Source organism: Tachyglossus aculeatus, unplaced genomic scaffold, assembly GCF_015852505.1.
Source record: "Tachyglossus aculeatus isolate mTacAcu1 unplaced genomic scaffold, mTacAcu1.pri scaffold_101_arrow_ctg1, whole genome shotgun sequence".
Lineage (NCBI taxonomy): Eukaryota > Metazoa > Chordata > Mammalia > Monotremata > Tachyglossidae > Tachyglossus > Tachyglossus aculeatus.
Window position 1 is genome coordinate 1,716,718 of NW_024044842.1, and position 27,947 is coordinate 1,744,664.

The 27,947-nt window shown below is 44.3% G+C and overlaps 20 non-coding genes across 20 annotated transcripts; 11 read left to right on the forward strand and 9 right to left on the reverse strand.

Annotated features, from left to right (window-relative positions):
- Positions 1-607: 607 nt before the first annotated feature.
- TRNAK-UUU lies at positions 608-680 on the reverse strand. Its single transcript has one exon. It is a non-coding gene; the product is annotated as a tRNA-Lys (tRNA).
- A 1,564-nt stretch (positions 681-2,244) lies between these two features.
- On the forward strand, positions 2,245-2,326 carry TRNAS-CGA. The gene has a single exon. It is a non-coding gene; the product is annotated as a tRNA-Ser (tRNA).
- Positions 2,327-2,997: 671 nt separating this feature from the next.
- TRNAN-GUU lies at positions 2,998-3,071 on the forward strand. Its single transcript has one exon. It is a non-coding gene; the product is annotated as a tRNA-Asn (tRNA).
- A 1,090-nt stretch (positions 3,072-4,161) lies between these two features.
- Positions 4,162-4,232, reverse strand: TRNAG-CCC. Its single transcript has one exon. It is a non-coding gene; the product is annotated as a tRNA-Gly (tRNA).
- A 2,199-nt stretch (positions 4,233-6,431) lies between these two features.
- Positions 6,432-6,514, forward strand: TRNAS-UGA. The gene has a single exon. It is a non-coding gene; the product is annotated as a tRNA-Ser (tRNA).
- Positions 6,515-7,545: 1,031 nt separating this feature from the next.
- Positions 7,546-7,628, forward strand: TRNAL-UAA. The gene has a single exon. It is a non-coding gene; the product is annotated as a tRNA-Leu (tRNA).
- A 1,874-nt stretch (positions 7,629-9,502) lies between these two features.
- On the reverse strand, positions 9,503-9,573 carry TRNAG-CCC. The gene has a single exon. It is a non-coding gene; the product is annotated as a tRNA-Gly (tRNA).
- A 1,374-nt stretch (positions 9,574-10,947) lies between these two features.
- TRNAL-AAG lies at positions 10,948-11,029 on the reverse strand. Its single transcript has one exon. It is a non-coding gene; the product is annotated as a tRNA-Leu (tRNA).
- Positions 11,030-12,159: 1,130 nt separating this feature from the next.
- On the reverse strand, positions 12,160-12,241 carry TRNAS-GCU. The gene has a single exon. It is a non-coding gene; the product is annotated as a tRNA-Ser (tRNA).
- An 861-nt stretch (positions 12,242-13,102) lies between these two features.
- TRNAA-CGC lies at positions 13,103-13,174 on the forward strand. Its single transcript has one exon. It is a non-coding gene; the product is annotated as a tRNA-Ala (tRNA).
- A 451-nt stretch (positions 13,175-13,625) lies between these two features.
- TRNAS-CGA lies at positions 13,626-13,707 on the reverse strand. Its single transcript has one exon. It is a non-coding gene; the product is annotated as a tRNA-Ser (tRNA).
- Positions 13,708-14,811: 1,104 nt separating this feature from the next.
- TRNAL-AAG lies at positions 14,812-14,893 on the forward strand. The gene has a single exon. It is a non-coding gene; the product is annotated as a tRNA-Leu (tRNA).
- Positions 14,894-15,426: 533 nt separating this feature from the next.
- TRNAS-AGA lies at positions 15,427-15,508 on the forward strand. The gene has a single exon. It is a non-coding gene; the product is annotated as a tRNA-Ser (tRNA).
- Positions 15,509-17,661: 2,153 nt separating this feature from the next.
- On the forward strand, positions 17,662-17,736 carry TRNAN-GUU. Its single transcript has one exon. It is a non-coding gene; the product is annotated as a tRNA-Asn (tRNA).
- A 2,492-nt stretch (positions 17,737-20,228) lies between these two features.
- TRNAA-CGC lies at positions 20,229-20,300 on the reverse strand. Its single transcript has one exon. It is a non-coding gene; the product is annotated as a tRNA-Ala (tRNA).
- A 349-nt stretch (positions 20,301-20,649) lies between these two features.
- On the forward strand, positions 20,650-20,720 carry TRNAG-CCC. Its single transcript has one exon. It is a non-coding gene; the product is annotated as a tRNA-Gly (tRNA).
- Positions 20,721-22,430: 1,710 nt separating this feature from the next.
- On the reverse strand, positions 22,431-22,502 carry TRNAA-UGC. Its single transcript has one exon. It is a non-coding gene; the product is annotated as a tRNA-Ala (tRNA).
- A 3,441-nt stretch (positions 22,503-25,943) lies between these two features.
- TRNAT-AGU lies at positions 25,944-26,017 on the reverse strand. Its single transcript has one exon. It is a non-coding gene; the product is annotated as a tRNA-Thr (tRNA).
- Positions 26,018-26,882: 865 nt separating this feature from the next.
- TRNAA-AGC lies at positions 26,883-26,955 on the forward strand. The gene has a single exon. It is a non-coding gene; the product is annotated as a tRNA-Ala (tRNA).
- Positions 26,956-27,729: 774 nt separating this feature from the next.
- Positions 27,730-27,802, forward strand: TRNAR-UCG. The gene has a single exon. It is a non-coding gene; the product is annotated as a tRNA-Arg (tRNA).
- The last annotated feature ends 145 nt before the right edge of the window (positions 27,803-27,947 follow it).

Below are 27,947 nucleotides of genomic sequence, written 5' to 3' on the forward strand. Positions count from 1 at the left end.
TGCTTAATAAATGCCATTATTATTATTATTATTAATCCCGCTCCCCCACTTATCAGGTGTGTGACTTTGGGCAAGTCACTTCACTTCTCTGGGCCTCAGTTCCCTCCTCTGGAAAATGGGGGTGAAGACTGGGAAAGAGCGCGGGCTTTGGAGGCAGAGGTCTTGGGTTCAAATCCCGCCTCCGCCACTGACTGACATATTTTGAGACAAATCTATAATATCATTGGTATGGTCGCATAACATATAAATATTTACATATGTATATTTAAATATTTTTAAATGAATATATAAGATAGCATATAAATTATAAGAGAAGCAGCGTGGCTCAGTGGAAAGAGCCCGGGTTTTGGAGTCAGAGGTCTTGGGTTCAAATCCCGGCTCCGCCACTTGTCAGCTGGGTGACTTTGGGCAAGGCACTTCACTTCTCTGGGCCTCGGTTCCCTCATCTGTAAAATGGGGATTAAGATTGGGCCCGCCTGCGACAACCTGTTCACCTGTAACCTCCCCAGTGCTTAGAACAGTGCTTTGCACGTAGTAAGCGCTTAATAAATGCCATTATTATTATGCTCAGAGTCTTGTATCGGGAACAGTAAATAAAATAGCTCATCGCCCGCACAGGGACTTGAACCCGGGACCCTCAGATTAAAAGTCTGATGCTCTACCGACTGAGCTATCCGGGCTCCACTGAAAGGCCTCCTTGAAATACTGTCTGATTGATGAATCAATCAATCAATCAATCAATCAATCAATCAATCGTATTTATTGAGCGCTTACTATGTGCAGAGCACTGTACTAAGCGCTTGGGAAGTACAAATTGGCAACACATAGAGACAGTCCCTACCCAACAGTGGGCTCACAGTCTAAAAGGGGGAGACAAAACCAAACATACTAACAAAATAAAATAAATAAATGATGAAGCAGTTTGGCTTCCTGTTCTCTGACTTAATTAATAAGAAGAATCATAGTTATGGTACTTGTTAAGTGCCTACTATGTGCCGGGCACTGTACTAAGCGCTGGGATGGACACAAGCAAATCGGGTTGGACACAATCCCTGCTGCCCCACGTGGGGCTCACAGTGTCAATCCCCATTGTAAAACCAGGGAACTGAGGCCCAGTTGTCGGCTGTGTGACTTTGGGCAAGTCTCTTGACTTCTCTGTGCCTCAGTTCCCTCATCTATAAAATGGGGATGAAGACTGTGAGTCCCACGTGGGACAACCTGATCACCTTGTAACCTCCCCAGCGCTTAGAACAGTGCTTTGCACATAGTAAGCGCTTAACAAATGCCATTATTATTATTACTAATTATTATTATTGCTAATAATGGCATTTATTAAGCGCTTACTATCCAGCGCTTAGTACAGTGCTCTGCACATAGTAAGCGCTTAACAAATGCCATCATTATTATTATGTGCAAAGCCCTGTTCTAAGCGCTGGGGAGGTTACAAGGTGATCAGGCTGTCCCACGGGGGGCTCCCGGTCTTCATCCCCATTTTCCAGATGAGGGAACTGAGGCCCAGAGAAGTGAAGTGACTTTCATTCATTCAGTCGTATTTATTGAGCGCTTACTATGTGCAGAGCACTGTACTAAGCGCTTGGGAAGTACAGGATGGCAACATACAGAGACGATCCCTACCCAACAGCGGGCTCACAGTCTAGAAGATAATAATAATGATGGCATTTGTTAAGCGCTTACTATGTGCCAAGCACTGTTCTAAGCGCTGGGGGGTAGATACAAGGCGATCAGGTTGTCCCACGGGGGGTTCGCGGTCTTTAATCCCCATTTTCCAGATGAGGGAACTGAGGCCCAGAGAAGTGAAGTGACTTGCCCAAAGTCACCCAGCTGACAAGTGGCGGAGTCAGGATTTGAATACTAATAATAATAATGATGGCATTTATTAAGCGCTTACAATGTGCAAAGCACCGTTCTAAGCGCTGGGGAGGTTAACAAATACCATTATTATTACTATTATTATTATTTATTTTACTTGTACATATCCTATTTATTTTATTTTGTTAAAATGTTTTGTTTTGTTGTCTGTCTCCTCCTCCTAGACTGTGAGCCCACTGTTGGGTAGGGACTGTTTCTATACGTTGCCAAGTTGGACTTCCCAAGCGCTTAGTACAGAGCTCTGCACACAGTAAGAGCTCAATAAATACGATTAATTGATTGATTAATAGATATTTTTCCTCCCATTCTGAAAAATATTTCCATTATCTATCACTTAGATTACTTTATTCAGGTGCTGTGATGGCCGAGTGGTTAAGGCGTTGGACTCGAAATCCAATGGGGTTTCCCCGCGCAGGTTCGAATCCTGCTCGCAGCGATCTCCTTTTTCTCCTATTTATTGAGCGCTTACTGTGTGCAGAGCACTGGACTAAGCGTTGTAATTGTACCCAAGTACAGATGGAGACAATCCCTGTCCAACAACAGCCTATAAAACTCACAATAATATTTTATTATTATCACCCCAGCGCTTAGAACAGTGTTTGACACATAGTACGCGCTTAAGAAATACCACCATTGTTATTATTATTGTTCTAGACTCTCAGCCCAGTGTGGGCAGGGATTGTCATTCTCGACGGGTGAATTGTACTTTCCAAGCGCTTAGTATAGTGCTGTGCACACAATAAGCGCTCTACTTTAGCTAAAAAAGCAAGTCTTTTCTAGACTGTGAGCCCGTTGTGGGCAGGGATTGTCTCTCTTTATTGCTGAATTGTACTTTCCAAGCGCTTAGTATAGTGCTTTGCACACAATAAGCGCTCTACTTTAGCAAAAAAAGCAAGTCTTTTCTAGACTGTGAGCCCGTTGTGGGCAGGGATTGTCTCTCTTTAGTGCCGAATTGTACTTTCCAAGCGCTTAGTCCAGTGCCATGCACAAAGTAAGCGCTCAATAAATACGATTGCATGAATGAATCAATAAATAAATGAAATAAAAGTAGGAATGAAGTGGGGGGAATGTAAGGCCGCAAGAGGAAAATTAAAAGTAGGAATTCATGTCTCTGTGGCGCAATCGGTTAGCGCGTTCGGCTGTTAACCGAAAGGTTGGTGGTTCGAGCCCACCCAGGGACGAGGAATTTTATTTCCTAAGGAGTCGGTGTCTTGGATCAAATTCCTGGAAATTCCACTTGGAATCCGAGATTTCTGTCAGGACAAGGGACAGAACAATAATTAGGATATTTGTTAAGCACTTATTATGAGCCAGGCCCTGTACTAAGCGCTGGGGTGGGCCCAAGTCCCTGTCCCCCGTGCGGCTCACAGTCTCAATCCCCATTTTACAGATGAGGTCACTGAGGCACACAGAAGTGACTTGGTCAAGGTCACACAGCAGACAAAAGGGAGGTCTCCTCTCTTTGTTTTGTTGTCTGTCTCCCCCTTCTAGACTGTGAGGCTGTTGTTGGCTCCCTATGTTGGATTGTCTCTAGATGTTGCCGATTTGTACCTCCCAAGCGCCTAGTACAGTGCTCTGCACACAGTAAGCGCTCAATAAATACGACTGATCGAATGAATGCATGAATTTAGGGGGGGAAATCTCTCCTGCTGCTGGTTTCTATCCCCAGAAACACATGGGTTCAAATCCCGACTCCGCCACCTGTCTGCTGGGAGACCTTGGGCAAGTCACTTAACTTCTCTGAGCCTCAGTGACCTCATCTGGAAAATGGGGATGAAGACTGGGAGCCCCACGTGGGACAACCTGATCACCTTGTATCCCCCCCAGCGCTTAGAACAGTGCTTTGCACATAGTAAGCGCTTAATAAATGCTATTAAAAAAGCCAGTAGGATGCCAATAGTAATCATGAGAGCAATGCCATTTTGAATACTACTAAGTCGCGACGTTAGTTTTCAGTTAAAACGGATTAGAAAAACAGTAACGAAAATAAAACCAGTAGAGTGCCAATAGTAAGCATGAAAGCAATACCATTTTGATGTCTGTCTCCCCCCTTCTAGACTGGAAGCCCTCTGTGGGCAGGGTTTGTCTCTGTTGCTGATTTGTACTTCCCAAGCGCTTAGTCCAGTGCTCTGCACACAGTAAGCGCTCAATAAATACGATGGAATGAATGAATGACCGCCATCATCTCCGTGGCCATAATAATTGTTATTTATGAGGGACTGTAGAAGATTTTCCATTATGTCTCAGGGGGAGAGGAAAAACAGGGAATAATGCATTGGCCGGGAATCGAACGCGGGTCACCCGCGTGGGAGGCGAGAATTCTACCACTGAACCACCAATGCTTGTCTTCTTCCAAATCCAAAGGAAATATTTTTAAAGAACTTTCCTTTCATTCAGTTGGATTTATTGAGCGCTTATTTCATTCATTCACCCATTCAATCGTATTTATTGAGCGCTTACTTCATTCACTCATTCAATCGTATTTATTGAGCGCTTACTGTGTTCAGGGCACTGTACTAAGCGCTTGTAAATAATTACGGTGTTCGTTAAGCGCTTACTCTGTGCCAGGCACCGTTCTGGGGGAGATACCAGGGCTCACAGTCTTCACCTCCATTTGACAGATGAGGTCACTGAGGCCCAGAAAAGTGAAGTGACTTCCCCAAGGTCACCCAGCTGACAAGTGGCAGAGGCGGAATTAGAACCCACGACCTCTGACTCCCAAGGCCGGGCTCCTGCCACTAATCCACGCTGCTGCAGCACATCTCCAAGCTGGCTCTCTTTCTCCCTTCAAAGCCCTACTGAGAGCTCACCTCCTCCAGGAGGCCTTCCCACACTGAGCCCCCTTTTTCCTCTCCTCCTCCCCACTCCTTCCCCTCCCCACAGCACCTGTACATATATTTTTGTACAGATTTATGACTCTATTTCTTTTCCTTGTACATAGTTACTACTCTATTTTACTAACGATGTGCATTTAGCTTTAATTCCATTTGTTCTGACGACTTGACACCTGTCTACATGTTTTGTTTTAGTGTCTGTCTCCCCCTTCTAGATTGTGAGCTTGTTGTTGGGTAGGGACCGGATCTATGTGTCCCCGACTTGTACTTTCCAAGGGCTTAGTACAGTGCTCTGCACACAGTAAGCGCTCAATCAATCCGATGGAATGAATGAATGAAAGGTAGAGGAGGAGGCCCAGGGCCCTGAGGGCTGCAATGGGGTGCTCAGTAGGAGGTGGGCTCCAAGGAGCCTTAGGTGGCAACTTAAGTCCCACGTTGATTATAATACTTTCTCCTCCTCCTCCTGCCCTCCGGCTTCACCTCTGCCTTCTTCTCTTTCTCCTCCTCCTTCTCTTCCTCCTCCCCTTCTCTTCCTCCACTTCACTCTCCTCCTCCAACTGCACTTTCTCCACCTTCTGCTCCTTCTTCTCTTCCTCGATCTCCTCTTCCTCCTCCTCTATCTCTCCCTCTTCCTTCTACTCTTCCTCTCCTCCGCATTCCCTTATTCTTCTCTTCCTCCTGCTACTCATCGTCTTACTCCTCTTTCCCTTCCTCTTCTTCCTTCTCCTCCTCCTCCTCTTTCCTTTCCTTTTCTTCCTTCTTCTCCTCTCCTCCTTCTCCTCCTCCTCATCTTTCCCTTCCTCTTCTTCCTTCTTTTTTTCTCTTCCTCCTTTCTTCCTTCTCCTCCTCTTTCCCTCCTCATCTTTCCCTTCCTCTTCTTCCTTCTTTTCTTCTCTTCCTCCTTTCTTCCTTCTCCTCCTCTTTCCCTTCCTCTTCCTCCTCCTCCTGTCCTCCTCCTCCTCTTTCCCTTCCTCTTCCTCCTCCTCCTGGTCTTAGTCCTCTTTCTCTTCCTCTTCTTCCTTCTCTTCATCTCTTCCTCCTTTCTTCCTTCTCCTCCTCTTTCCCTTCCTCTTCTTCCTTCTCCTCATCTTACTCCTCTTCATTCTCCTTTTTTCTTCCTTCTCATCTTACTCCTCTTTCTTTTTCCTCCTCTTCCTCTCTTCCTCCTTCTCTTATCTTCCTTCTCTTCTTCCTCTTCTTCCTTCTTCTCCTCTGCCTCCTCTTACTCCTCTTTCTCTTCCTCTTCGTCCGTCTCTCCTATTCTTCCTTCCCTTTTCTTCCTTCTCTTCGTCTTCCTCCTTTTTCTCCTCTTCTTAGTCCTCTTTCTCTTCCTCTTCTTCCTTCTCTCCTCCTCCCCTTTCCCTTCCTCTTCTTCCTTCTCCTCCTCTTTTTTTCTCTTCCTCTTCTTCCTTCTCCTCGTCTTACTCCTCCTGTTTCCCTTCCTCTTCTTCCTTCTCCTCTCCTCTATCTCCTCTTTCCCTTCCTCTTCTTCCTTCTTCTTCTCTTCCTCCTCCTCGTTTTACTCCTTTTCCTCTTCTTCCTTCTCCTCCCCTCTTCCTCCTCTATCTCTTCTTCCTTCTCCTCTTTCTCTTCCTCTTCCTTCTCCTCCTCTTTCCCTTCCTCTTCCTCATTCTTCTCCTCTTCCTTCTCCGTTGTTCCTGCATGACCCTTTTCTTCTAGTTCCCTCTCAAAACGTTGGCATCATGTGCTGTGATGGCCGAGGGGTTAAGGCGTTGGACTTGAAATCCAATGGGGATTTCCCCGCGTAGGTTCAAATCCTGCTCACAGCGGTCTCCTTTTGATCACAGAGGCGCCAATGCAGGAAATCCATTTTCAGAATGTGTAAAGGCCACATTGGAGCCTGTCTTTCTTCTTGCTCCCCCGGGAAAGGAAGTTCCTGGAGAAAGAATGCATGAAATAATTTCTATGTGCAAAGCACTCTGCTCAGAGCTTCAAAGAAGACAACAGGCGCTTACACAGAAAACAGGGGCATAAAGAGATTCAGGAGCATTACAGTCCAGATCAAGACATTAATTTTATAGTCGGATAGAGGGGACAGGAATAAAAAAATCCAATAAAGTGGATCCGTCTGGGAATGTTGGGAGTGAAACGGGGCAGGCTTGCAGGAGGAGGCGGGCTTGGATGATGAGAAGGGCTGAGGTTTGACAATTTCCATACAATGGCCATCTATTTGAGCCTCCTCCAGGAAGGATGTGTTGGGATTTGGCGAGCAACAGTTCCATGTGCAACTGCTACCTTGTCCTAATCGATTCTCTTTCAGAGACTTCCCTACTTGACACAGTGTTCGGGAATCAGCTATATCGATTTATCTCTTCTATTCGATGGCGCCATTCCTGGGGAAATTTGTCCACGGGGGTGTGTATGGCTAAAAAATACCGTGGGCGGAAGCTAAATTTACAGAATGTGCACCTGAATTGTCATGAGTGTCTGCTGTGTGGCCTTGGGCAAGCCACTCAACTTCTCTGTGCCTCATCTGGGAAATGGGGAGGAAGATTGTGAGCCCCACGTGGGACAACGTGATTACTACGTATCTATCCGAGCGCTTAGAACAGTGCTTGGCACGTAGTAAGTGCTTAAGTACCATAGTCAATCAATCAATCAATCAATCAATCGTATTTATTGAGCGCTTACTGTGTGCAGAGCACTGTACTAAGCGCTTAGCACTGTACCAAGTCACGATAACGATAAATAACGATAGTCATTAATCGTTAATTATTATCATAACAGATAAATACAATTGAATGAATGAAAAGTCTGTGTCCTCACATCCAGGAAATATAGGCGTCTACTACATAAGTGTACCAGGATGGCCGAGTGGTTAAGGCGTTGGACTTAAGATCCAATGGACGTGTGTCCGCGTGGGTTCGAGCCCCACTCCTGGTAGTTCCTTTTTGGATCAGTGGAATTAATTGGATATTTATCGTGTTGTTCCTGTGTACCTGGGAGGAATTCCTGAAGGAGTTTAATTAATGTCCAGTATTCATTTAATTGTATTTATTGAGCGCTTACTGTGTGCAGATCACTGTACTAAGCACTTGGAAAGCACAAATTGGCAACAGATGAGACAACATCTGTGGGTAGTCAAGGCGATGGACTAGAAATCCACAAACCCCGCGCAGGTTGTGCTCCTCTCACGCTCAAAAATAATAATTCACGGGAAATCCATTTTTGAACAAGTATTTAAAGGGGTTTGGTGTCTCCACCTTCCTCTCCATGGATGTTCGCATCCAAGCAGCTGGGATTTCACCAGCGTTATCAGGGTGAAATCCCGTCTCCCCCACTTCCCTGCTGTGTGACCTTGGACAAGTCACTTCATTTCTCTGGGCCTCAGTTCCCTCATCTGTATAATGGGGGGATAAAGACTGTGAGGCCCACATGGGACAACCTGATCACCTTGTATCTACCCCAGCTCTAAGAACAGTGCTTGGCACATAGTAAGCGCTTAATAAATGCCATCATTATTATTATTATGTACCTCAATGGGACTGGGGTGTATGACTATCGAGGTGATTAGGTGGTGCTAACGAGGAAATTGTCAGCTGTGTGACTTTGGGCAAGTCACTTCACTTCTCTGGGCCTCAGTTCCCTCATCTGTAAAATGGGGATGAAGACTGTGAACCCCACGTGGGACAACCTCACCTTATCACCTTGTATCCTTCCCAGCGCTTAGAAAAGTGCTTTGTACATAGTAAGCGCTTAAAAAATGGCATCATCATCATTAGTATTATTCTCTGGGCCTCAGTGACCTCATCTGTAAAATGGGAATTAAGAGTGTGAGCCCCACGTGGGACAGGGACTGTGTCCAACCTTCTTAACTTGTATCTACCCCAACGCTTAGAACAGTGCTTGGCACATAATAAGCACCTAACAAATACCATCGTAATAGGTGGTATCGAGGTGCTAATGGGGAAATTGTGGGACTTCTATTCATTCAATCGTATTTATTGAGCATTTGCTGTGTGCAGAGCACTGTACTAAGCGCTTGGGAAGTACAAGTCGGCGACATATAGTGACGGTCCCTACCCAACAACGGACTCCCAGTCGTCTAGAAGGCCTGCTTTGAGACCTTGGGCAAGTCAATTAACTTGTCGGGGCGTCAGTTAGGTGATCTGTAAAATGGGGATTAGAGAATAATATAATAATCATGGCATTTATGAAGCGCTTACTATGTGCAAAGCACTGTTCTAAGCGCTGGGGAGGTTACAAGTTGATCAGGTTGTCCCACGGGGGGCTCACAGTCTTCATCCCCCTTTTACAGATGAGGTCACTGAGGCCCAGCGAAGTAAAGTGACTCGCCCAAAGTCACGCAGCCACGATCTCAATGGAAAGAACCCGGGCTTGGGAGCCAGAGGTCATGGGTTCTAATCCCGCTTCCACCACTTGTTAGCTGTGTGACTTTATTCTGATGACTTGACACCTGTCCACATGTTTAATTTTGTTGTCCGTCTCCCCCTTCTAGGCTGTGAGCTCGTTGTTGGGTAGGAACCGTCTCTAGATGTTGCCAACTTGTACTTTCCAAGCGCTTAGTACAGTGCTCTGCACACAGTAAGCGCTCAATAAATACGACTGAATGAATGAATGAACTTCATTTCTCTGTGCCTCAGTTCCCTCGTCTGTAAAATGGGGATGAAGTCTGTGAGCCCCACGTGGGACAACCTCATCACCTCGTATTCCCCTCTCCCAGATCTTAGAACAGTGCTTGGCACACAGTAAGCTCTTAATAAATCTATTATTTTTTTTTATTAAAATGAAAACACTGCATTGGCCGGGAATCGAACCCGGGTCACCCGCGTGGGAGGCGAGAATTCTACCACTGAACCACCAATGCTCAGTTATTTAAGAGTCAGAGGGGATTATTTTTAAAAGAGAATTGGGTGACACAATTTGATTTCTTTAATTGTATTTATTGAGCGTTTACGGTGTGCAGAGCGCTGTACTAAGCGCTTGGAAAGTACAATTCGCTTTGCCATAGGAGATGGCATTCTTGAACTGGGGAAATCAATCAATCAATCAATCGTATTTATTGAGCGCTTACTGCGTGCAGAGCACTGTACTAAGCGCTTGGAAAGTACAATTCGCTTTGCCATAGGAGATGGAATTCTTGAACTGGGGAATCAATCAATCAATCGTATTTATTGAGCGCTTACTGTGTGCAGAGCACTGGACTAAGCGCTTGGAAAGTACAATTCGCTTTGCCATAGGAGATGGAATTCTTGAACTGGGGAAATCAATCAATCAATCGCATTTATTGAGCGTTTACTGCGTGCAGAGCACTGTACTAAGCGCTTGGAAAGTACAATTCGCTTTGCCATAGGAGATGGAATTCTTGAACTGGGGAAATCAATCAATCAATCGCATTTATTGAGCGTTTACTGCGTGCAGAGCACTGTACTAAGCGCTTGGAAAGTACAATTCGCTTTGCCATAGGAGATGGAATTCTTGAACTGGGGAAATCAATCAATCAATCGCATTTATTGAGCGTTTACTGCGTGCAGAGCACTGTACTAAGCGCTTGGAAAGTACAATTCGCTTTGCCATAGGAGATGGAATTCTTGAACTGGGGAAATCAATCAATCAATCGTATTTATTGAGCACTTACTGTGTACAGAGCACTGTACTAAGCGCTTGGGAAGTACAAGTTGGCAACATATAGAGACGGTCCCTACCCAACAGTGGGCTCACAGTCTAGAGCGATAGGATTTGCTAAGAATCTTTCCTTAGAGAAGCAGCGTGGCTTGATGGAAAGAGCCCGGGCTTTGGAGTCAGAGGCGATGTGATAAAATTTTTTATTTTATTTTGTTAATATCTTTTGTTTTGTTCTCTGTCTCCCCCTTCTAGACTGTGAGCCCACTGTTGGGTAGGGACCGTCTCTAGATGTTGCCAACTTGGACTTCCCAAGCGCTTAGTCCAGTGCTCTGCACACAGTAAGCGCTCAATAAATACCATTCAATAAAAAATAAAATCAAATTCCTGTTCTGCAAATTGTCAGCTGGGTGACTTTGGGCAAGTCACTTCACTTCTCTAGGCCTCAGTTCCCCCATCTGTAAAATGGGGATGAAGACTGTGAGCCCCACGTGGGACAAACTGATCACCTTGTATCCCCCCAGCGCTTAGAACTGTGCAACAAATACCATCATTATTATTATTAACACTTGATAACCAAAGCTGGAGGTTCAAAACCACCGAAGAGCAAAAAAACAACTGGCAGCGGTGGGATTCGAACCCACGCCCCCGAAGAGACTGGAGCCTTAATCCAGCGCCTTAGACCGCTCGGCCACGCTACCACATGCCTTGGCACTGTTAAGGCTGACCATACAGGGAATAAATCAATTCCAGGCTGAATTAGAACTCAGGTCCATTTCATCCTAAGGCCTTTGTTTTATCCAGCAGTCCATGCTGCATCTCATATTGTGCAGAGCACTGTAATAATAATACTAATAATAGTATTTATTAAGTGCTTACTAGGATAATACTATACTATAATAATAATAATGGTCTAATAATAGTAATTGAGAAATTTCTTGAGCACTTACTGCATGCCTAGATTCAGTAATTCCAAAGTTGAATTGTTTTGAATCCACAATCTCTGGGACCCCAGAAACGAGTATTTATTAAGTGCTTACTAGGATAATACTATACTATCATACTATAATAATAATAATAAGGGTATTTATTAAGCGCCTACTATGTGCCAGGCACTGTTCTAAGCGCTGAAAAGCTCTGCGGGGGGAATACATGGGTGGAAATTAGACATGGCACCTTTTCCTCACACAATCAATCAATCGTATTTATTGAGCGCTTACTGTGTGCAGAGCACTGTACTAAGCGCTTGGGAAGTACAAGTTGGCAACATAGAGAGACGGTCCCTACCCAACAGTGGGCTCACAGTCTAGAAGATAAATTCATTCAATCGTATTTATTGAGCGCTTACTGTGTGCAGAGCACTGGACTAAGCGCTAATACGATTGAATGAGTGAATCTAAGAATTGAGGTGGGGAGAAAGGGCTGTCAGCTCGTTGTGGGCAGGGAATGTGTCTGTTTATTGTGGTATTGTACTCTCCCAAGCGCTTAGTACAGTGTTCCGCACCCAATAAGAATAACTAACCCATCAATCAATCAATCAGTCCATCCGATGGAATGAAGGAATGGAATGAAACATCAATGTTGTCGAGCCAATCCTGGGGGAAGGGAAGCAAGGAGAGCCTCATGCCAACATAACATGGCAGAGGGGGGCGTTCAGTATGTGTCCTTGAGGCCCAATCGGTTAGTGCTTTCTGCTGTTAACCGAAAGGTTGGTGGTTTGAGCCCACCCAGGGACGTTTCTTTTGTTTTTAATGTGTTTTAAGTCAGCAACAGGCTGCGAGCCCTACTTTCAAAAACAAATAAAATAAAAAAGTAAAATAAAGCACACACCCGACGAGGGTGGGATTCGAACCCACGCGTGCAGAGCACAATGGATTAGCAGTCCATCGCCTTAACCACTCGGCCACCTCGTCATAGACAACTTCAAGGAATTTCAGGGAATTGGGGAAATGTTCCTAAACTCAGAAATTCCAGAGATGAATTGATTTGAATCTACAATCTCTGGGACCTAAAAGATAACTGAAGATGTAGGGACTGTCTCTATATGTTGCCAGATTGTACTTCCCAACCGCTTAGTACAGTGCTCTGCACACAGTAAGCGCTCAATAAATACGATTGGTTGATTGATTGATTGATCATCATCATCATCAATCGTATTTATTGAGCGCTTACTGTGTGCAGAGCACTGTACTAAGCGCTTGGGAAGTACAAATTGGCAACATATAGAGACAGTCCCTACCCAACAGTGGGCTCACAGTCTAAAAGGGGGACATAGAGAACGTAATTGATAATCCGCAACCTTTCTAACGGTTCTTCCCTTATGGTTGTTCTGGTCTCTGTCCATCTAACTGTCGGTCTGCCTCTTTTTTCCTCCTTTTCCCTGGATTTTCCCATTATTAGCGTCTTCTTCAGAGAATCAGTCCTCCTGATTATGCGTCCAAACTATGCTCATCTCATCTGATCCAGTCCTTAGTGAAAAGAGCCCGGGCTTGGGAGCCAGAGGTCTTGGGAGCTAATAATCAGCTGTGTGACTTTGGGCAAGTCACTTCACTTCTCTGTGCCTCAGTCATCTCATCTGTCAAATGGGGATGAAGACAGTGAGCCCTGCGTGGGACAACCTGATCACCTTGTATGTCCCCCAGCGCTCAGGACAGTGCTTGGCCCATAGTAAGCGCTTAACAAATACCATCATTATTATGTGACCTACCAAAAATCCCTACTCCTAACGAGCTATTTGGGGTAGAAGTGGAGTGTTTGGGACGCCTATTTCAGAGGGGGATGTAGCTCAGTGGTAGAGCGCATGCTTCGCATGTATGAGGCCCCGGGTTCAATCCCCGCCATCTCCAATTATTTTGCCAACCTTCTTATATAGATCGAAACCTTATTCCCTCTTATTGGAGAAAATGCAGTAATAACCGTCGATCCAATCGGAATTCGTGAAATAATAACATTGTCGGCCTCAAAGTGAGTTCCCCTCTCAGTTCTCCCCCTTGGCTGTTAAGTAATAATAATACTTACCGGTATCTCCAGTTATTTTGCCAACAGCACCTGTATATATGTTTGTACATATTTATTACTCTATTTATTTTACTTGTACATATTTGTTCTATTTAGTTTATATGTTTTGTTGTCTGTCTCCCCCTTCTAGACTGTGAGCCCACTGTTGGGTAGGGACCGTCTCTATATGCTGCAAACTTGTACTTCCCAAGTGCTTCGTACAGTGCTTTGCACTGCAAAGGTCTGAGAGCTCCATAAATTCCATAGAAAATTATATTTTATATCCATGGAAAAGGAATTCGCTGCGAGCAGGATTCGAACCTGCGCGGGGAAACCCCATTGGATTTCGAGTCCAACGCCTTAACCACTCGGCCATCACAGCAGCTTAATAGGGATTTTTGAGCACGCATTGTTGCAGGAGGGATTTATGGAAGAGTAAACGGTGATAAGGAAGTAAGAGATGGAAGTCCACGAGGAATATGAGGAACAGAAGAAACGGGAGGAGCAGAAAAGGAAGGAGGGGAGGAGGATAAATAAGATATAAGATAAAGGATATACTTTTCCCAGCATTAGTGTCTTGTCCAGAGAATCAGAGTTCCTGATTATATGTCCAAAATATACTCATATAAATCGAGTCCTTTGGCCTTCCAAAGACCACATTGGCTTAATTGGCTCCCATACCCACTTGTTTGTTTTTCCAATATTTTTCCCAGCATTAGTGTCTTGTCCAGAGAATCAGTCCTCCTGATTATATGTCCAAAATATACTCATAATAATAATAATAATAATAATGGAATTTATTAAGCACTTACTATGTGCACAGCAGGAGAACGAGAGGAGCAGAAGAGGAAGGAGAGGAGGAGGATAAATAAGATATAAGATAAAGGATAATACTTTTCCCAGCATTAGTGTCTTGTCCAGAGAATCAGAGTTCCTGATTATATGTCCAAGATATACTCATCTAAATCGAGTCCTTTGGCCTTCCAAAGACCACATTGGCTTAATTGGCTCCCAAACCCACTTGTTTGTTTTTCCAATACTTTTCCTAGCATTAGTGTCTTGTCCAGAGAATCAGTCCTCCTGATTATATGTCCAAAATATACTCATCTAAATCGAGTCCTTTGGCCTTCCAAAGACCACATTGGCTTAATTGGCTCCCAAACCCACTCGTTTGTTTTTCGGGCAGTCCACGGAATTGGCCAAAGCCTTCTCCAACACCACATTTCCCAAGAATTTATCCCAATCCCCCTTTTTCACTGCCCAGCTTTCGGTTGCATACATTGTCACTGGAAACGCCATAGAATTGACAATTTATATTTGGGGGGCAACTGTTAGATCAGCACGTTTCATGATTTCTTTCCAGACTCAAATGCCATCGTGATTATTATCCATAACAAATCCATAACAAATCTTCACCAGTCGTACACGACTTGAATTATATATTCCCTATGAATATCCATAAATCCTTAAAACTTTTGGTAGATGCGGTAGCGTGGCCGAGCGGTCTAAGGCGCTGGATTAAGGCTCCAGTCTCTGCGGGGGCGTGGGTTCGAATCCCACCGCTGCCAGAAATTTTGAATTTAGGGAGTGAAATTATATTCTAGCAAAGCCTCATCCTCCCTGCCTTACCTCCTTCATAAGAAGGATAATAATAACATTAATAATAATCCCTCCCCATCCTCCTTCCCCTCCCCACAGCACCTGTATATCTGGATATATGTTTGTATGGATTTATTACTCTATTTATTTATTTTATTTGTACAGATTTATTCCATTTCTTTTATTTTGTAAATACGTTTTGTTGTCTGTCTCCCCCTTCTAGGCTGTGAGCCCACTGTTGGGTAAGGACCGTCTCTATATGTTGCCAATTTGGACTTCCCAAGCGCTTAGTACAGTGCTCTGCACTCAGGAAGCGCTCAATAAAAATACGATTGAATGAATGAGTGAAAATGAATGAATGGGCAGAGATTGTTTCTGTTGCCGAATTGTCCTTTCCAAGCGCTTAGTCCAGTGCTCTGCACACAGTAGGCGCTCAATAAATACCATTGAATGAGGGAAGCCAGCATCATTGAGAGGGGGAGGAGGAAGCGGTGCTTATGTAGTAGTCGTGGCCGAGTGGTTAAGGCGATGGACTAGAAATCCATTGGGGTTTCCCTGCGCAGGTTCGAATCCTGCCGACTACGATTTCTCCAATTTTTTGGAATCTCCCATTCCTTCCTATTCGCCCCCATTCCTTCCTATTCGCCCCCATCCCTAGGAACGTTTTTCCAGAACTAAAGATAGACGGGCAATTCGTGATTTCAAAATCATTCTAAACATATTCATTCCTTCAATCGTATTTATTGAGCGCTTACTGTGTGCACAGCCCTGGACTAAGTGCTTGGGAAGTACAAGTTGGCCACATAATATAAAAATATCAAAGGCAATCACAATAATCATAATTTGAATGGTATGTTGAATCGGTTACTATGTGCCGACTACTGTATTAAGCTATGGGGAACATCATAATAATAATAACATTAATAATAATCCCTCCCCATCCTCCTTCCCCTCCCCACAGCACCTGTCTATATGGATATATGTATATATGCACACAGTAAGCGCTCAATAAATACGATTGAATGAATGTACTAAGCGCTTGGGAAGTACAAGTTGGCGACATAATATAAAAATATAAAGGGCAATCACAATAATCATAATTTGAATGGTATTTTGAATCGTTTGCTATGTGCCGACTACGGTATTAAGCTATGGGGAAGATCATAATAACAATATTATTATTATCAATATTATTATTAATCTTATTATTAATAATTATAATACCTCCCCATCCCCCCGCCTTACCTCCTTCCCCGCCCCACAGCACCTGTATATATGTTTGTACATATTTATTACTCTATTTATTTATTTTACTTGTACATATTTATTCTACTTATTTTATTTTGTTAATATGCTTTATTAACATAGTAACATATTTATTACTCTATTTTATTTGTACATATTTATTCTAATTTTTTTGTTAATATGTTTTGTTTTGTTGTCTGTCTCCCCCTTCTAGACAGTGAGCCCGCTGTTGGGTAGGGACCGTCTCTAGATGTTGCCAAATTGTACTTCCCAAGCGCTTAGTACAGTGCTTTGCACATAGTAAGCGCTTAATAAATGTCATCATCATCATCATCATCATCATCATCATATATCACCCCAGTTGGCTGGTTTCTGAAGGTGGACGTTTCTCCCCGTTGCCAAATTGTACTTCGCAAGCGCTTAGTACAGTGCTTTGCACATAGTAAGCGCTTAATAAATATCATCATTATCATCATCATCATCATATATCCCCACATTTGGCTGGTTTCTGAAGGTGGACGTTTCTCCCTGTTGCCAAATTGTACTTCGCAAGCGCTTAGTACAGTGCTTTGCACATAGTAAGCGCTTAATAAATATCATCATCATTATCATCATCATATATCCCCCCAGTTGGCTGGTTTCTGAGGATGGACGTTTCTCCCCGTTGCCAAATTGTACTTCCCAAGCGCTTAGTACAGTGCTTTGCACATAGTAAGCGCTTAATATATATCATCATCATTATCATCATCATATATCCCCCTATTTGGCTGGTTTCTGAAGATGGACGTTTCTCCCTGTTGCCAAATTGTACTTCCCCAGCGCTTAGTACAGTGCTTTGCACATAGTAAGCGCTTAATAAATGCCATCATCATCATCATCATATATCCCCCCATTTGGCTGGTTTCTGAAGGTGGACGTTTCTCCCTGTTGCCAAATTGCACTTCGCAAGCGCTTAGTACAGTGCTTTGCACATAGTAAGCGCTTAATAAATGTCATCATCATCATCATCATATATCCCCCCATTTGGCTGGTTTCTGAAGGTGGACGTTTCTCCCTGTTGCCAAATTGTACTTCGCAAGCGCTTAGTACAGTGCTTTGCACATAATAAGCGCTTAATAAATGTCATCATCATCATCATCATATATCCCCCCAGTGGGCTGGTTTCTGAAGGTGGACGTTTCTCCCTGTTGCCAAATTGTACTTCCCAAGCGCTTAGTACAGTGCGTTGCGCATAGTAAGCGCTTAATAAATGTCATCATCATCATTATCATCATCATTTATCCCCCCATTTGGCTGGTTTCTGAAGGTGGACGTTTCTCCCTGTTGCCAAATTGTACTTCCCAAGCGCTTAGTACAGTGCTTTGCACATAGTAAGCGCTCAATAAATAGGATGGAATGAACTGGATTGAATGAATGAAATCTGGCCTCGACAGGGAATGTGGGGTAGTGGGAAATCTGTGGGATGGGAATCCCAAATTTGGAAAGCTGGGAAGTCTCTGTGGCGCAATCGGTTAGCGCGTTCGGCTGTTAACCGTAAAGGTTGGTGGTTCGAGCCCACCCAGGGACGAGTTATTTTTTGCTTTCTTTCTTCTAATAATCATGATGGCATTTGTTAAGCGCTTACTACGTGCGAAACACTGTTCTAAGCGCTGGGGTGGATACAAGGTGATCAGCTTGTCCCCCGTGGGGCTGGCAGTCTTCATCCCCATTTTCCAGACGACGTCACTGAGGCCCAGAGAAGTGAAGTGACTTGCCCAAAGTCACGCACCTGACAAGGGGCGGAGGCGGGATTAGAACTCACGACCGCTGAGCCAAACGTCAGCCTTTTTCTCCTTTAACGCGCTCCTCAAATCCCACCTCTTCCACTAAGCCTTCCCCCTTTCACTCCCAATATTCCCAGCTGAATCCACCCAACAATCACCCTTCCCTCTGCTGGATTTCTTCCTGATGATGATGATGGCATTTGTTAAGCGCTTACTATGTGCCAAGCGCTGTTCTAAGCGCTGGAGAGGATACAAGGTAACCAGATTGTTCCACGGGCGGCTCCCAGCCTTCATCCCCATTTTACAGATGAGGGGACTGAGGCCCAGAGAAATTAAGTGACTTGCCCATTCCGGCAAGTATGGAGCGCCAATCATTATTTTTATTATGCTCTCACCTGGAGTCAATCAATCAATCAATCAATCGTATTTATTGAGCGCTTGCAGTGTGCAGAGCACTGTACTAAGCGCTTGGGAATACAAGTTGGCAACATATAGAGACGGTTCCTACCCAACAGTGGGCTCACAGTCTAGAAGAATTGGGGTCAAGACAAGAATTGGGGTCAAGACAAGAAAATCCAGCGTTTAGTACAGTGCCTGGCTGTGAGTCCCACGTGGGCCAACCTGATGACCTTGTATCTCTCCCAGCGCTTAGAACAGTGCTTCGCACAGAGTAAGCACTTAACAAATACCATCGTCATCATCACCATGCTACGCGCTTAACAAATACCATTATTATTCTCATCGATCCACGCTGGGCTCACAATCTGAGAGGGACAACAGGAATCCTGCACCCATTTTACAGGTGAGGAAACTGAGGTTCCCTTGGTGATTTAATAAGCGAGGGGCCGAACCCAGGAGGCCTTCTCAGACTGAGCCCCCCTTTTCCTCTGCTCCGCCTCCCCCACAGCACTTGTGTATATTTGTACATATTTATTGCTCTATTTTATTAACGATGTGTTTATTTCTCTAATTCTATTTATCTATTTTGATGGTACTGACGCCTGTCTACTTGTTTTGTTTTGTTGTGTCTCCCCTCTTCTAGACAATGAGTCCGTTGTGGGCAGGGATTGTCTCTTATCTGGTGCTGAACTGTCCTTTCCAAGCGCTTAGTCTAGTGTTCTGCACACAGTAAGCGCTCAAAAAATACAATTGCCCTAATTTCCTGAATTCCTATTTTCTACAAAACCGCGTTATAAATGAACTAGAACCCACTTGAAAGGAGAAATTGCCCTAATTTCCTGAATTCTGATTTTCTACAAAACCATGTTAGAAGTGACCTAGAATCCACTTGAAAGGAGACATTGCCCTAATTTCCTGAATTCCGATTTTCTACAAAACCGTGTTATGTGACCTAGAACCCATTTGAAAGGAGACATTGCCCTAATTTCCTGAATTCCGATTTTCTGTAAAACCATGTTATAAGTGAACTAGAACCCACTTGAAAGGAGACATTGCCCTAATTTCCTGAATTCCAATTTTCTACAAAACCACATTATAAGTGAGCTAGAACCCACTTGAAAGGAAACATTGCCCTAATTTCCTGAATTCCGATTTTCTACAAAACCGTGTTATGTGACCTAGAACCCATTTGAAAGGAGACGTTGTCCTAATTTCCTGAATTCCGATTTTCTACAGAACCGTGTTATAAGTGACCTAGAACCCATTTGAAAGGAGACATTGCCCTAATTTCCTGAATTCTGATTTTCTACAAAACCGTGTTATGTGACCTACAACCCCTTTGAAAGGAGACACTGCCTAATTTCCTGAATTCCGATTTTCTACAAAACCGCATTATAAGTGAACTAGAACCCACTTGAAAGGAGACATTGCCCTAATTTCCTGAATTCCGATTTTCTACAAAACCGTGTTATAAGTGAGCTAGAACCCATTTGAAAGGAGACATTGCCCTAATTTCCTGAATTCCGATTTTCTACAAAACCACGTTACAAGTGAACTAGAACCCATTTGAAAGGAGACACTGCCCTAATTTCCTGAATTTCGATATTCTACCAAACCGTGTTATAAGTGACCTAGAACCCATTTGAAAGGAGACATTGCCTTAATTCCCTGAATTCCGATTTTCTACAGAACCGTGTTGTAAGTGACCTAGAACCCACTTGAAAGGAGACATTGCCCTAATTTCCTGAATTCCGATTTTCTACAAGACCGTGTTATAAGTGAACTAGAACCCATTTGAAAGGAGTCACTGTCTAATTTCCTGAATTCCGATTTTCTATAAAACCGTGTTATAAGTGAACTCTTCAGTTCTAAAACTAATGGCAGAGGGTAAAAACAGTGGAGGTGCCGGGGATTGAACCCAGGGCCTCATACATGCGAAGCATGCGCTCTACCACTAAGCTACATCCCCCTTTTCCTAAATTCTCTTATTCCACCCACATAACAACGCTCATCTCTGACCCATCTTCCTTCTTTAATTCCTATTAATAATAATAACAATGATAATGATGATGGCATTTATTAAGCGCTTACTATGTGCCAAGCACTGTTCTAAGTGCTGGGGAGGTTACAAGGTGATCAGGTTGTCTTTATCCCCATTTTGTTGCCGACTTGGACTTCCCAAGCGCTTAGTACAGTGCTCTGGACACAGTAAGCGCTCAATAAATACAATTAATTGAATGAATTAATGTTCTTACATGAGGAAACCTTTGCATCAAAAGCTCTATAAGAAATTTCACTTTCAAAAACATAAAGTGAAGGCATTGGTGGTTCAGTGGTAGAATTCTCGCCTCCCACGCGGGAGACCCGGGTTCGATTCCCGGCCAATGCAACTGTTTTTTTCCACCTCCTCTGGGCCAATAAATAATAATAATAATAATGATAATAATAATAAATACGATTGAGAAGCATCCATTCAATCGTATTGAGAAGGGCCTATCACCCTCAGCTACCTTTAAATGTAAACTTTTTGGTTTGTAAACACTCTAGGGCTGGGATCATGTATGCTAATAATAATAATGAGAATAATAATAAATAGTGCTATTTGTTAAGCGCTTACTATGTGCCAGGCACTGTCCTAAGCGCTGGGGTGGTTACAAGCTAATCGGGTTGGACATAGCCCCTGTCCCACATGGTAATTAATTCATTAATGATGGCATTTGTTAAGCGCTTACTACGTGCAAAGCACTGTTCTAAGCAGTGGGGAGGTTACAAGGTGATCAGGGCTCACAGTCTTCATCCCCATTTGACAGATGAGGGAACTGAGGCCCAGAGAAGTGAAGTGACTTGCCCAAGGTCACACAGCAGCCGGGATGAGAACCCAGTTCCTTCTGACTCCCAAGCCCAGGTTTTCTGGTCCTCTCCCAAGCACTTAGTACAGTGCTCTGCACACAGTAGACACTCATTCATTCATTCAGTCATTCAATCGTATTGATTGAGCGCTTCCTGTGTGCAGAGCACTGTACTAAGCGCTTGGGAAGTAGAAGTCGGCAACATCTAGAGACCGTCCCTACCCAACAACGGGCTCACAGTCTAGAGGGGGGAGACAGACAACAAAACAAAACATGTGGACAGGTGTCAAGTGGTCAGAGTAAACAGAAGTAAAGATAGATTATGAATTAGGAATTAGGAATCAATTAGGAATCAATCAATTGTATTTATTGAGCAGGAGCTGTGTGCCTGAATCAATCAATTGTATTTATTGAGCAGGAGTTGTGTGTCTGAATCAATTAATTGCATTTATTGAGCAGGAGCTGTGTGCCTGAATCAATCAATTTTATTTATTGAGCAGGAGCTGTGTGCCTTAATCAATCAATTATATTTATTGAGCAGGAGCTGTGTGCCTTAATCAATCAATTATATTTATTGAGCAGGAGCTGTGTGCATGAATCAATTATATTTATTGAGCAGGAGCTGTGTGCATGGATCAATTAATAATATTTATTGAGCAGGAGCTGTGTGCCTGAATCAATCAATTGTATTTATTGAGCAGGAGCTGTTTGCATAAATGAATCAATTGTATTCATTGAGCAGGAGCTGTGTGCCTGAATCAATCAATTGTATTTATTGAGCAGGAGCTGTCCTCATGAATCAGTTGTATTTATTGAGCAGGAGCTGTGTACATGAATAAATCAATTGTGTTTATTGAGCAGAAGCTGTGTACATGAATCAATTGTATTTATTGAGCAGGAGCTGTGTGCCTGAATCAGTCGATTTTATTTATTGAGCAGGAGTTGTGTGTCTGAATCAATCAATTGTATTTATTGAGCAGGAGCTGTGTGCCTGAATCAATCAATTATATTTATTGAGCAGGAGCTGTGTGCATGAATCAATTGTATATATTGAGTAGGAGCTGTGTGCATGAATCAATTGTATTTATTGAGCAGGAGCTGTGTGCAGAGCTATCCCAGCGTTTAGCACAGCGCCTGGCGCGTAGGCAGCGGTTAACAAATACCATAATATACTTTGCAAGGACAGAAGAAAAATCGAGTTATGGGGGAAGTCTTCAATTTTAGGCCTTTGGTCACTGGAAAAAAATCATTGGAGATGCCGGGGATCGAACCCGGGGCCTCATACATGCAAAGCATGCGCTCTACCACTGAGCTACATCCCCTTCCCTTATTTAAGTATTTCTACTTCCATTCATTTGTTCATTCAATGGTATTTGATGGGGCTCACATTCTCATCCCCATTTTACAGATAATAATAATAATAATAATGGCATTTGTTAAGCGCTTACTATGTGCCAAGCACTGTTCTAAGCGCTGGGGGGATACAAGGTGATCAGGTTGTCAATCAATCAATCAATCAATCAATCGTATTTATTGAGCGCTTACTATGTGGAGAGCACTGTACTAAGCGCTTGGGAAGTACAAATTGGCATCACATAGAGACAGTCCCTACCCGATAGTGGGCTCACAGTCTAAAAGGGGGAGACAGAGAACAGAACCAAACATACCAACAAAATAAAATAAGTAGGATAGAAATGTATAAGTAAAGTACAAGTACAAGTAAAATAAATAAATAAATAAACAGAGTAATAAATATGTACAACCATATATACATATATACAGGTGCTGTGGGGAAGGGAAGGAGGTAAGACGGGGATGGAGAGGGGGACGAGGGGGAGAGGAAAGAAGGGGCTCAGTCTTGGAAGGCCTCCTGGAGGAGGTGAGCTCTCAGCAGGGCCTTGAAGGGAGGAAGAGAGCTAGCTTGGCGGAGGGGCAGAGGGATTGGGGGCATTCCAGGCCCGGGGGAGGACGTGGGCCGGGGGTCGATGGCGGGACAGGCGAGAGCGAGGTACAGTGAGGAGATTAGTGGTGGAGGAGCGGAGGGTGCGGGCTGGGCTGGAGAAGGAGAGAAGGGAGGTGAGGTAGGAGGGGGCGAGGTGATGGACAGCCTTGAAGCCCAGGGTGAGGAGTTTCTGCCTGATGCGCAGATTGATCGGTAGCCATTGGAGGTTTTTGAGGAGGGGGGTGATATGTCCAGAGCGTTTCTGGACAAAGATAATCCGGGCAGCAGCATGAAGTATGGATTGAAGTGGAGAGAGACACGAGGATGGGAGATCAGAGAGAAGGCTAGTGCAGTAGTCCAGACGGGATAGGATGAGAGCTTGAATGAGCAGGGTAGCGGTTTGGATGGAGAGGAAAGGGCGGATCTTGGCAACGTTGCGGAGCTGAGACCGGCAGGTTTTGGTGACGGCTTGGATGTGAGGGGTGAATGAGAGAGCGGAGTCGAGGATGACACCAAGGTTGCGGGCTTGTGAGACGGGAAGGATGGTAGTGCCGTCAACAGAGATGGGAAAGTCAGGGAGAGGACAAGGTTTGGGAGGGAAGACAAGGAGCTCAGTCTTCGACATGTTGAGCTTCAGGTGGCGGGCGGACATCCAGATGGAGATGTCCTGAAGGCAGGAGGAGATGCGAGCCTGGAGGGAGGGGGAGAGAGCAGGGGCAGAGATGTAGATCTGGGTGTCATCAGCGTAGAGGTGATAGTTGAAGCCGTGGGAGCGAATGAGGTCACCAAGGGAGTGAGTGTAGATTGAGAACAGAAGGGGACCAAGCACTGAACCTTGGGGAACTCCCACAGTAAGAGGATGGGAGGGGGAGGAGGAGCCTGCAGAAGAGACTGAGAAAGAACGACCAGAGAGGTAAGAGGAGAACCAGGAGAGGACGGAGTCTGTGAAGCCAAGGTCAGATAACGTGTTGAGGAGAAGGGGGTGGTCCACAGTGTCAAAGGCAGCTGAGAGGTCGAGGAGGATTAGGACAGATTAGGATTGTCCCCCGTGGGGCTTACAGTCTTCATCCCCAATTTACAGATGAGGTAACTGAAGCTCCGAGAATAATAATAATAATGGCATTTATTTAGCGCTTATTATGTGCAAAGCACTGTTCTAAGCGCTGGGGAGGTTACAAAGTGATCAGGTTGTCCCACGGGGGGCTCACAGCGTTCATCCCCATTTCACAGATGAGGGAACTGAGGCCCAGAGAAGTGAAGTGAGTTGCCTAAAGTCACCCAGCTGGCAATTGGCGGAGCGGGATTCTGAACCCATGACCTCTGACTCCAAAGCCCAGGCTCTTTCCACTGAACCACCCTGCTTCTGTAAAATGCAGGTTAAAGATTGTGAGCCTTGTACCTGCCCCAGCGCTTAGAGTACTGGGCGCATAGTAAGCGCTTAACAAATGCCATCATTATTATTATTATCGTTATGCACCCCCAATTTCCAGATGAGGTAACTGAGGCCCAGAGAAGTGAAGTGACTCGCCCAGAGTCACCCAGCTGACAAGTGGCGCAGTGGGGATTGTCTCTGTTGCCGAATTGTACTTTCTAAACGTCTAGTCCAGTGCTCTGCGCACAGTAAGCGCTCAACAAATACGATTGAATGAAAAACCCACAGCCAATAGTGCGTAGAATGGATGACCCCCTTTAACAGATGATTTTGAAAACAAAAAAGGATTAGTAGCAGAGGAAGGTTTCGATCCTTCGACCTCTGTTATCAATCAATCATTCAATCAATCAATCGTATTTATTGAGCACTTACTGTGTGCAGAGCACTGTACTAAGCGCTTGGGAAGTACAAGTTGGCAACATATAGAGACAGTCCCTATGGTTTTGGGCCTAGCACGCTTCTGCTGCGCCACTCTGCTTAAAAGTGGGAGTATTTTATCTAAATTTTAAGGGCCTAAGGATCTTTGAAGAAGAAAAGCAGCGTGGCTTAATGGAAAAAGCCCAGGCTTGACAGTCAGAGGATCTGGCTTCTAATTCCGCCTTCATTCGTTCATTCAATAGTATTTATTGAGCACTTACTGTGTGCAGAGCACTGGACTAAGCGCTTGGGAACATCTAGAGACGGTCCCTACCCAACAGTGGGCTCACAGTCTAGAAGGGGGAGACAGGCAACAAAACAAAGCATATTAACAAAATAAAATAAATAGAATAAATACGTACAAATAAAATAAGAACCGTTCTAAGCACTGAGGTAGATACAACGTAGTCAAGTTGGACTCGGTCCCTGTCCTCATACTATTAATCCCCATTTTACAGATGGGGTAAATGAGGCCCAGAGAAGTGAAGTAACTTGCCCAAAGTTACACAGCAGACATGCGGCAGGGAGAAAACTGAAGAAAAATCAGCGGCCTTCGCCACTTGTCTGCCGAGTGACCTTGGACAAGTCACTTCTCTGTACCTCAGTTCCCTCATCTGTCAAATGGGGATGGAGACTGAGCCCCACGGGGGGACAACCTGATCGCCTTGTATCCCCCCCCCCCCCCCCCCAGCGCTTAAAAAGTGCTTGGCCTATAGTAAGCGCTTAATAAATGTCATCTGATTATATTATTATTATTATCATCTTGGGGGAAAAGGTTTCCTAGCAGTAAAGTTTTCCGAAGGGAAGGTCCAAAAATGAGAGACGAACTTCAGACCGGTCTCAAGAGGGGCGGTGGTTCGAGGTTCTGGGAGAAAAAGCGCAGCAGCATCTCCACTTGACGGTCCTAACCGCCCTGGGTGAAAAATAAAATTAAAATTAAAATAAGAAAGAAAAGGAAGGATGTAAGTGCCCAGGCCCCGCTGGGATTTGAACCCAGGATCTCCTGTTTACTAGACAGGCGCTTTAACCAGCTAAGCCACGGAGCCTTTGCTCATATTCTTTTTTCCCCAACTCTCAGCATGCCAAAGTCGAGGATGAATTTTCCCACTTCTTTTTCCCGGGAGAGGATCCGATTCCTGATTCTGTCACTGTCTGTCTCTCTCTCCTTCTCTCTCCTTATGTCTCTGTCTCTCACTCCCCTTACCTCTCTATCTTTATGTCTCTGTCACTGTCTGTCTCTCTCTCCTTCTCTCTCCGTCTCTCACTCCCCTTACCACTCTATCTTTATGTCTCTGTCACTCTCTGTCTCTCTCTCCCCTTATCTCTCTATCTTTATGTCTCTGTCACTCTCTCTCTCCTCTCTCTTTATGTCACTCTCTCTCTCTCCTTCTCTCTCTTTATGTCTCTAGCTCTCTCCCCTTATCTATCTTTATGTCTCTGTCTCTCTCTCTCCCCTTATCTATCTTTATGTCTCTGTTACTCTTTTTCTCTCTCTTTATGTCTCTGTCTCTCTCTCTCCCCTTATCTCTCTATCTTTATGTCTCTGTCACTCTCTCTCTCCCCTTCTCTCTCTTTATGTCTCTCTCCCCTTATCTATCTTTATGTCTCTGTCACTCTTTCTCTCCTCTCTCTTTATGTCTCTGTCTCTCTCTCTCTCCCCTTATCTCTCTATCTTTATGTCTCTGTCACTCTTTCTCTCCTCTCTCTTTATGTCTCTGTCTCTCTCTCTCTCCCCTTATCTCTCTATCTTTATGTCTCTGTCACTCTTTCTCTCCTCTCTCTTTATGTCTCTGTCTCTCTCTCTCCCCTTATCTCTCTATCTTTATGTCTCTGTCACATTCTGTCTCTGCCTCTCTGAAACTGAGCTATTTTGGCTCCTCAGCCTGTGACCCAGGAGGCTTGAGCGAGGGTGGGGAATTAGCTCAGATGGTAGAGCGCTCGCTTAGCATGCGAGAGGTAGTGGGATCGATGCCCACATTCTCCAATTTTGCCATCTCCATCTCCCTTTATTACCGCAGGATGTAAAACAGTGCTTAGCACATAGTAAACGCTGAACAAATACCATTATTATTATTATTATTATTATTATTGTTATGTGGAATCCACTGATGGAGACAACCCAAGCCATCTTTTCCTTTGCCTTGTCTTCTGGTGTGTCAAAGAGAAGGCCTAGCAGCCGGACCACGTGGCCTAATGGATAATCCCTTTATTACCGCAGGATGTAGAACAGTGTTTAGCACATAGTAAACGCTGAACAAATATTATTATTATTATTATTATTATTATTATTATCATTATGTGGAATCCACTGATGGAGACAACCCAGACCATCTGTTCCTTCACCTTGTCTTCCGGTGCGTCAAAGAGAGGGCCTACCAGCCGGACCACGTGGCCTAATGGATAATCCCTTTATTACCGCAGGATGTAGAACAGTGTTTAGCACATAGTAAATGCTTAACAAATACCATTATTATTTTTATTATTATGTGGCATCCACTGATGGAAACAACCCAGACCATCTGTTCCTTCACCTCGTCTTCCGGTGCGTCAAAGGGAGGGCCTACCAGCCGGACCTCGTGGCCTAATGGATAATCCCTTTATTACCGCAGGATGTAGAACAGTGTTTAGCACATAGTAAATGCTTAACAAATACCATTATTATTTTTATTATTATGTGGCATCCACTGATGGAAACAACCCAGACCATCTTTTCCTTCGCCTCATCTTCTGGTGCATCAAAGGGGGCACTTAATAACTGGACCACGTGGCCTAATGGATAAGGCGTCTGACTTCGGATCAGAAGATTGAGGGTTCGAATCCCTTCGTGGTTATTTTTTCTTTTTATCTTTTTTAGGACTTTGAGGCCGATTTCTTGTCCCGAGGTCCCCGCTCTCAGTTGAAAACGGCCCCACGGAGCAATATCCTAACCTTTGGCTGGTAAACGTGATCCATCCCTTATAGAATTAAGTAAATTGT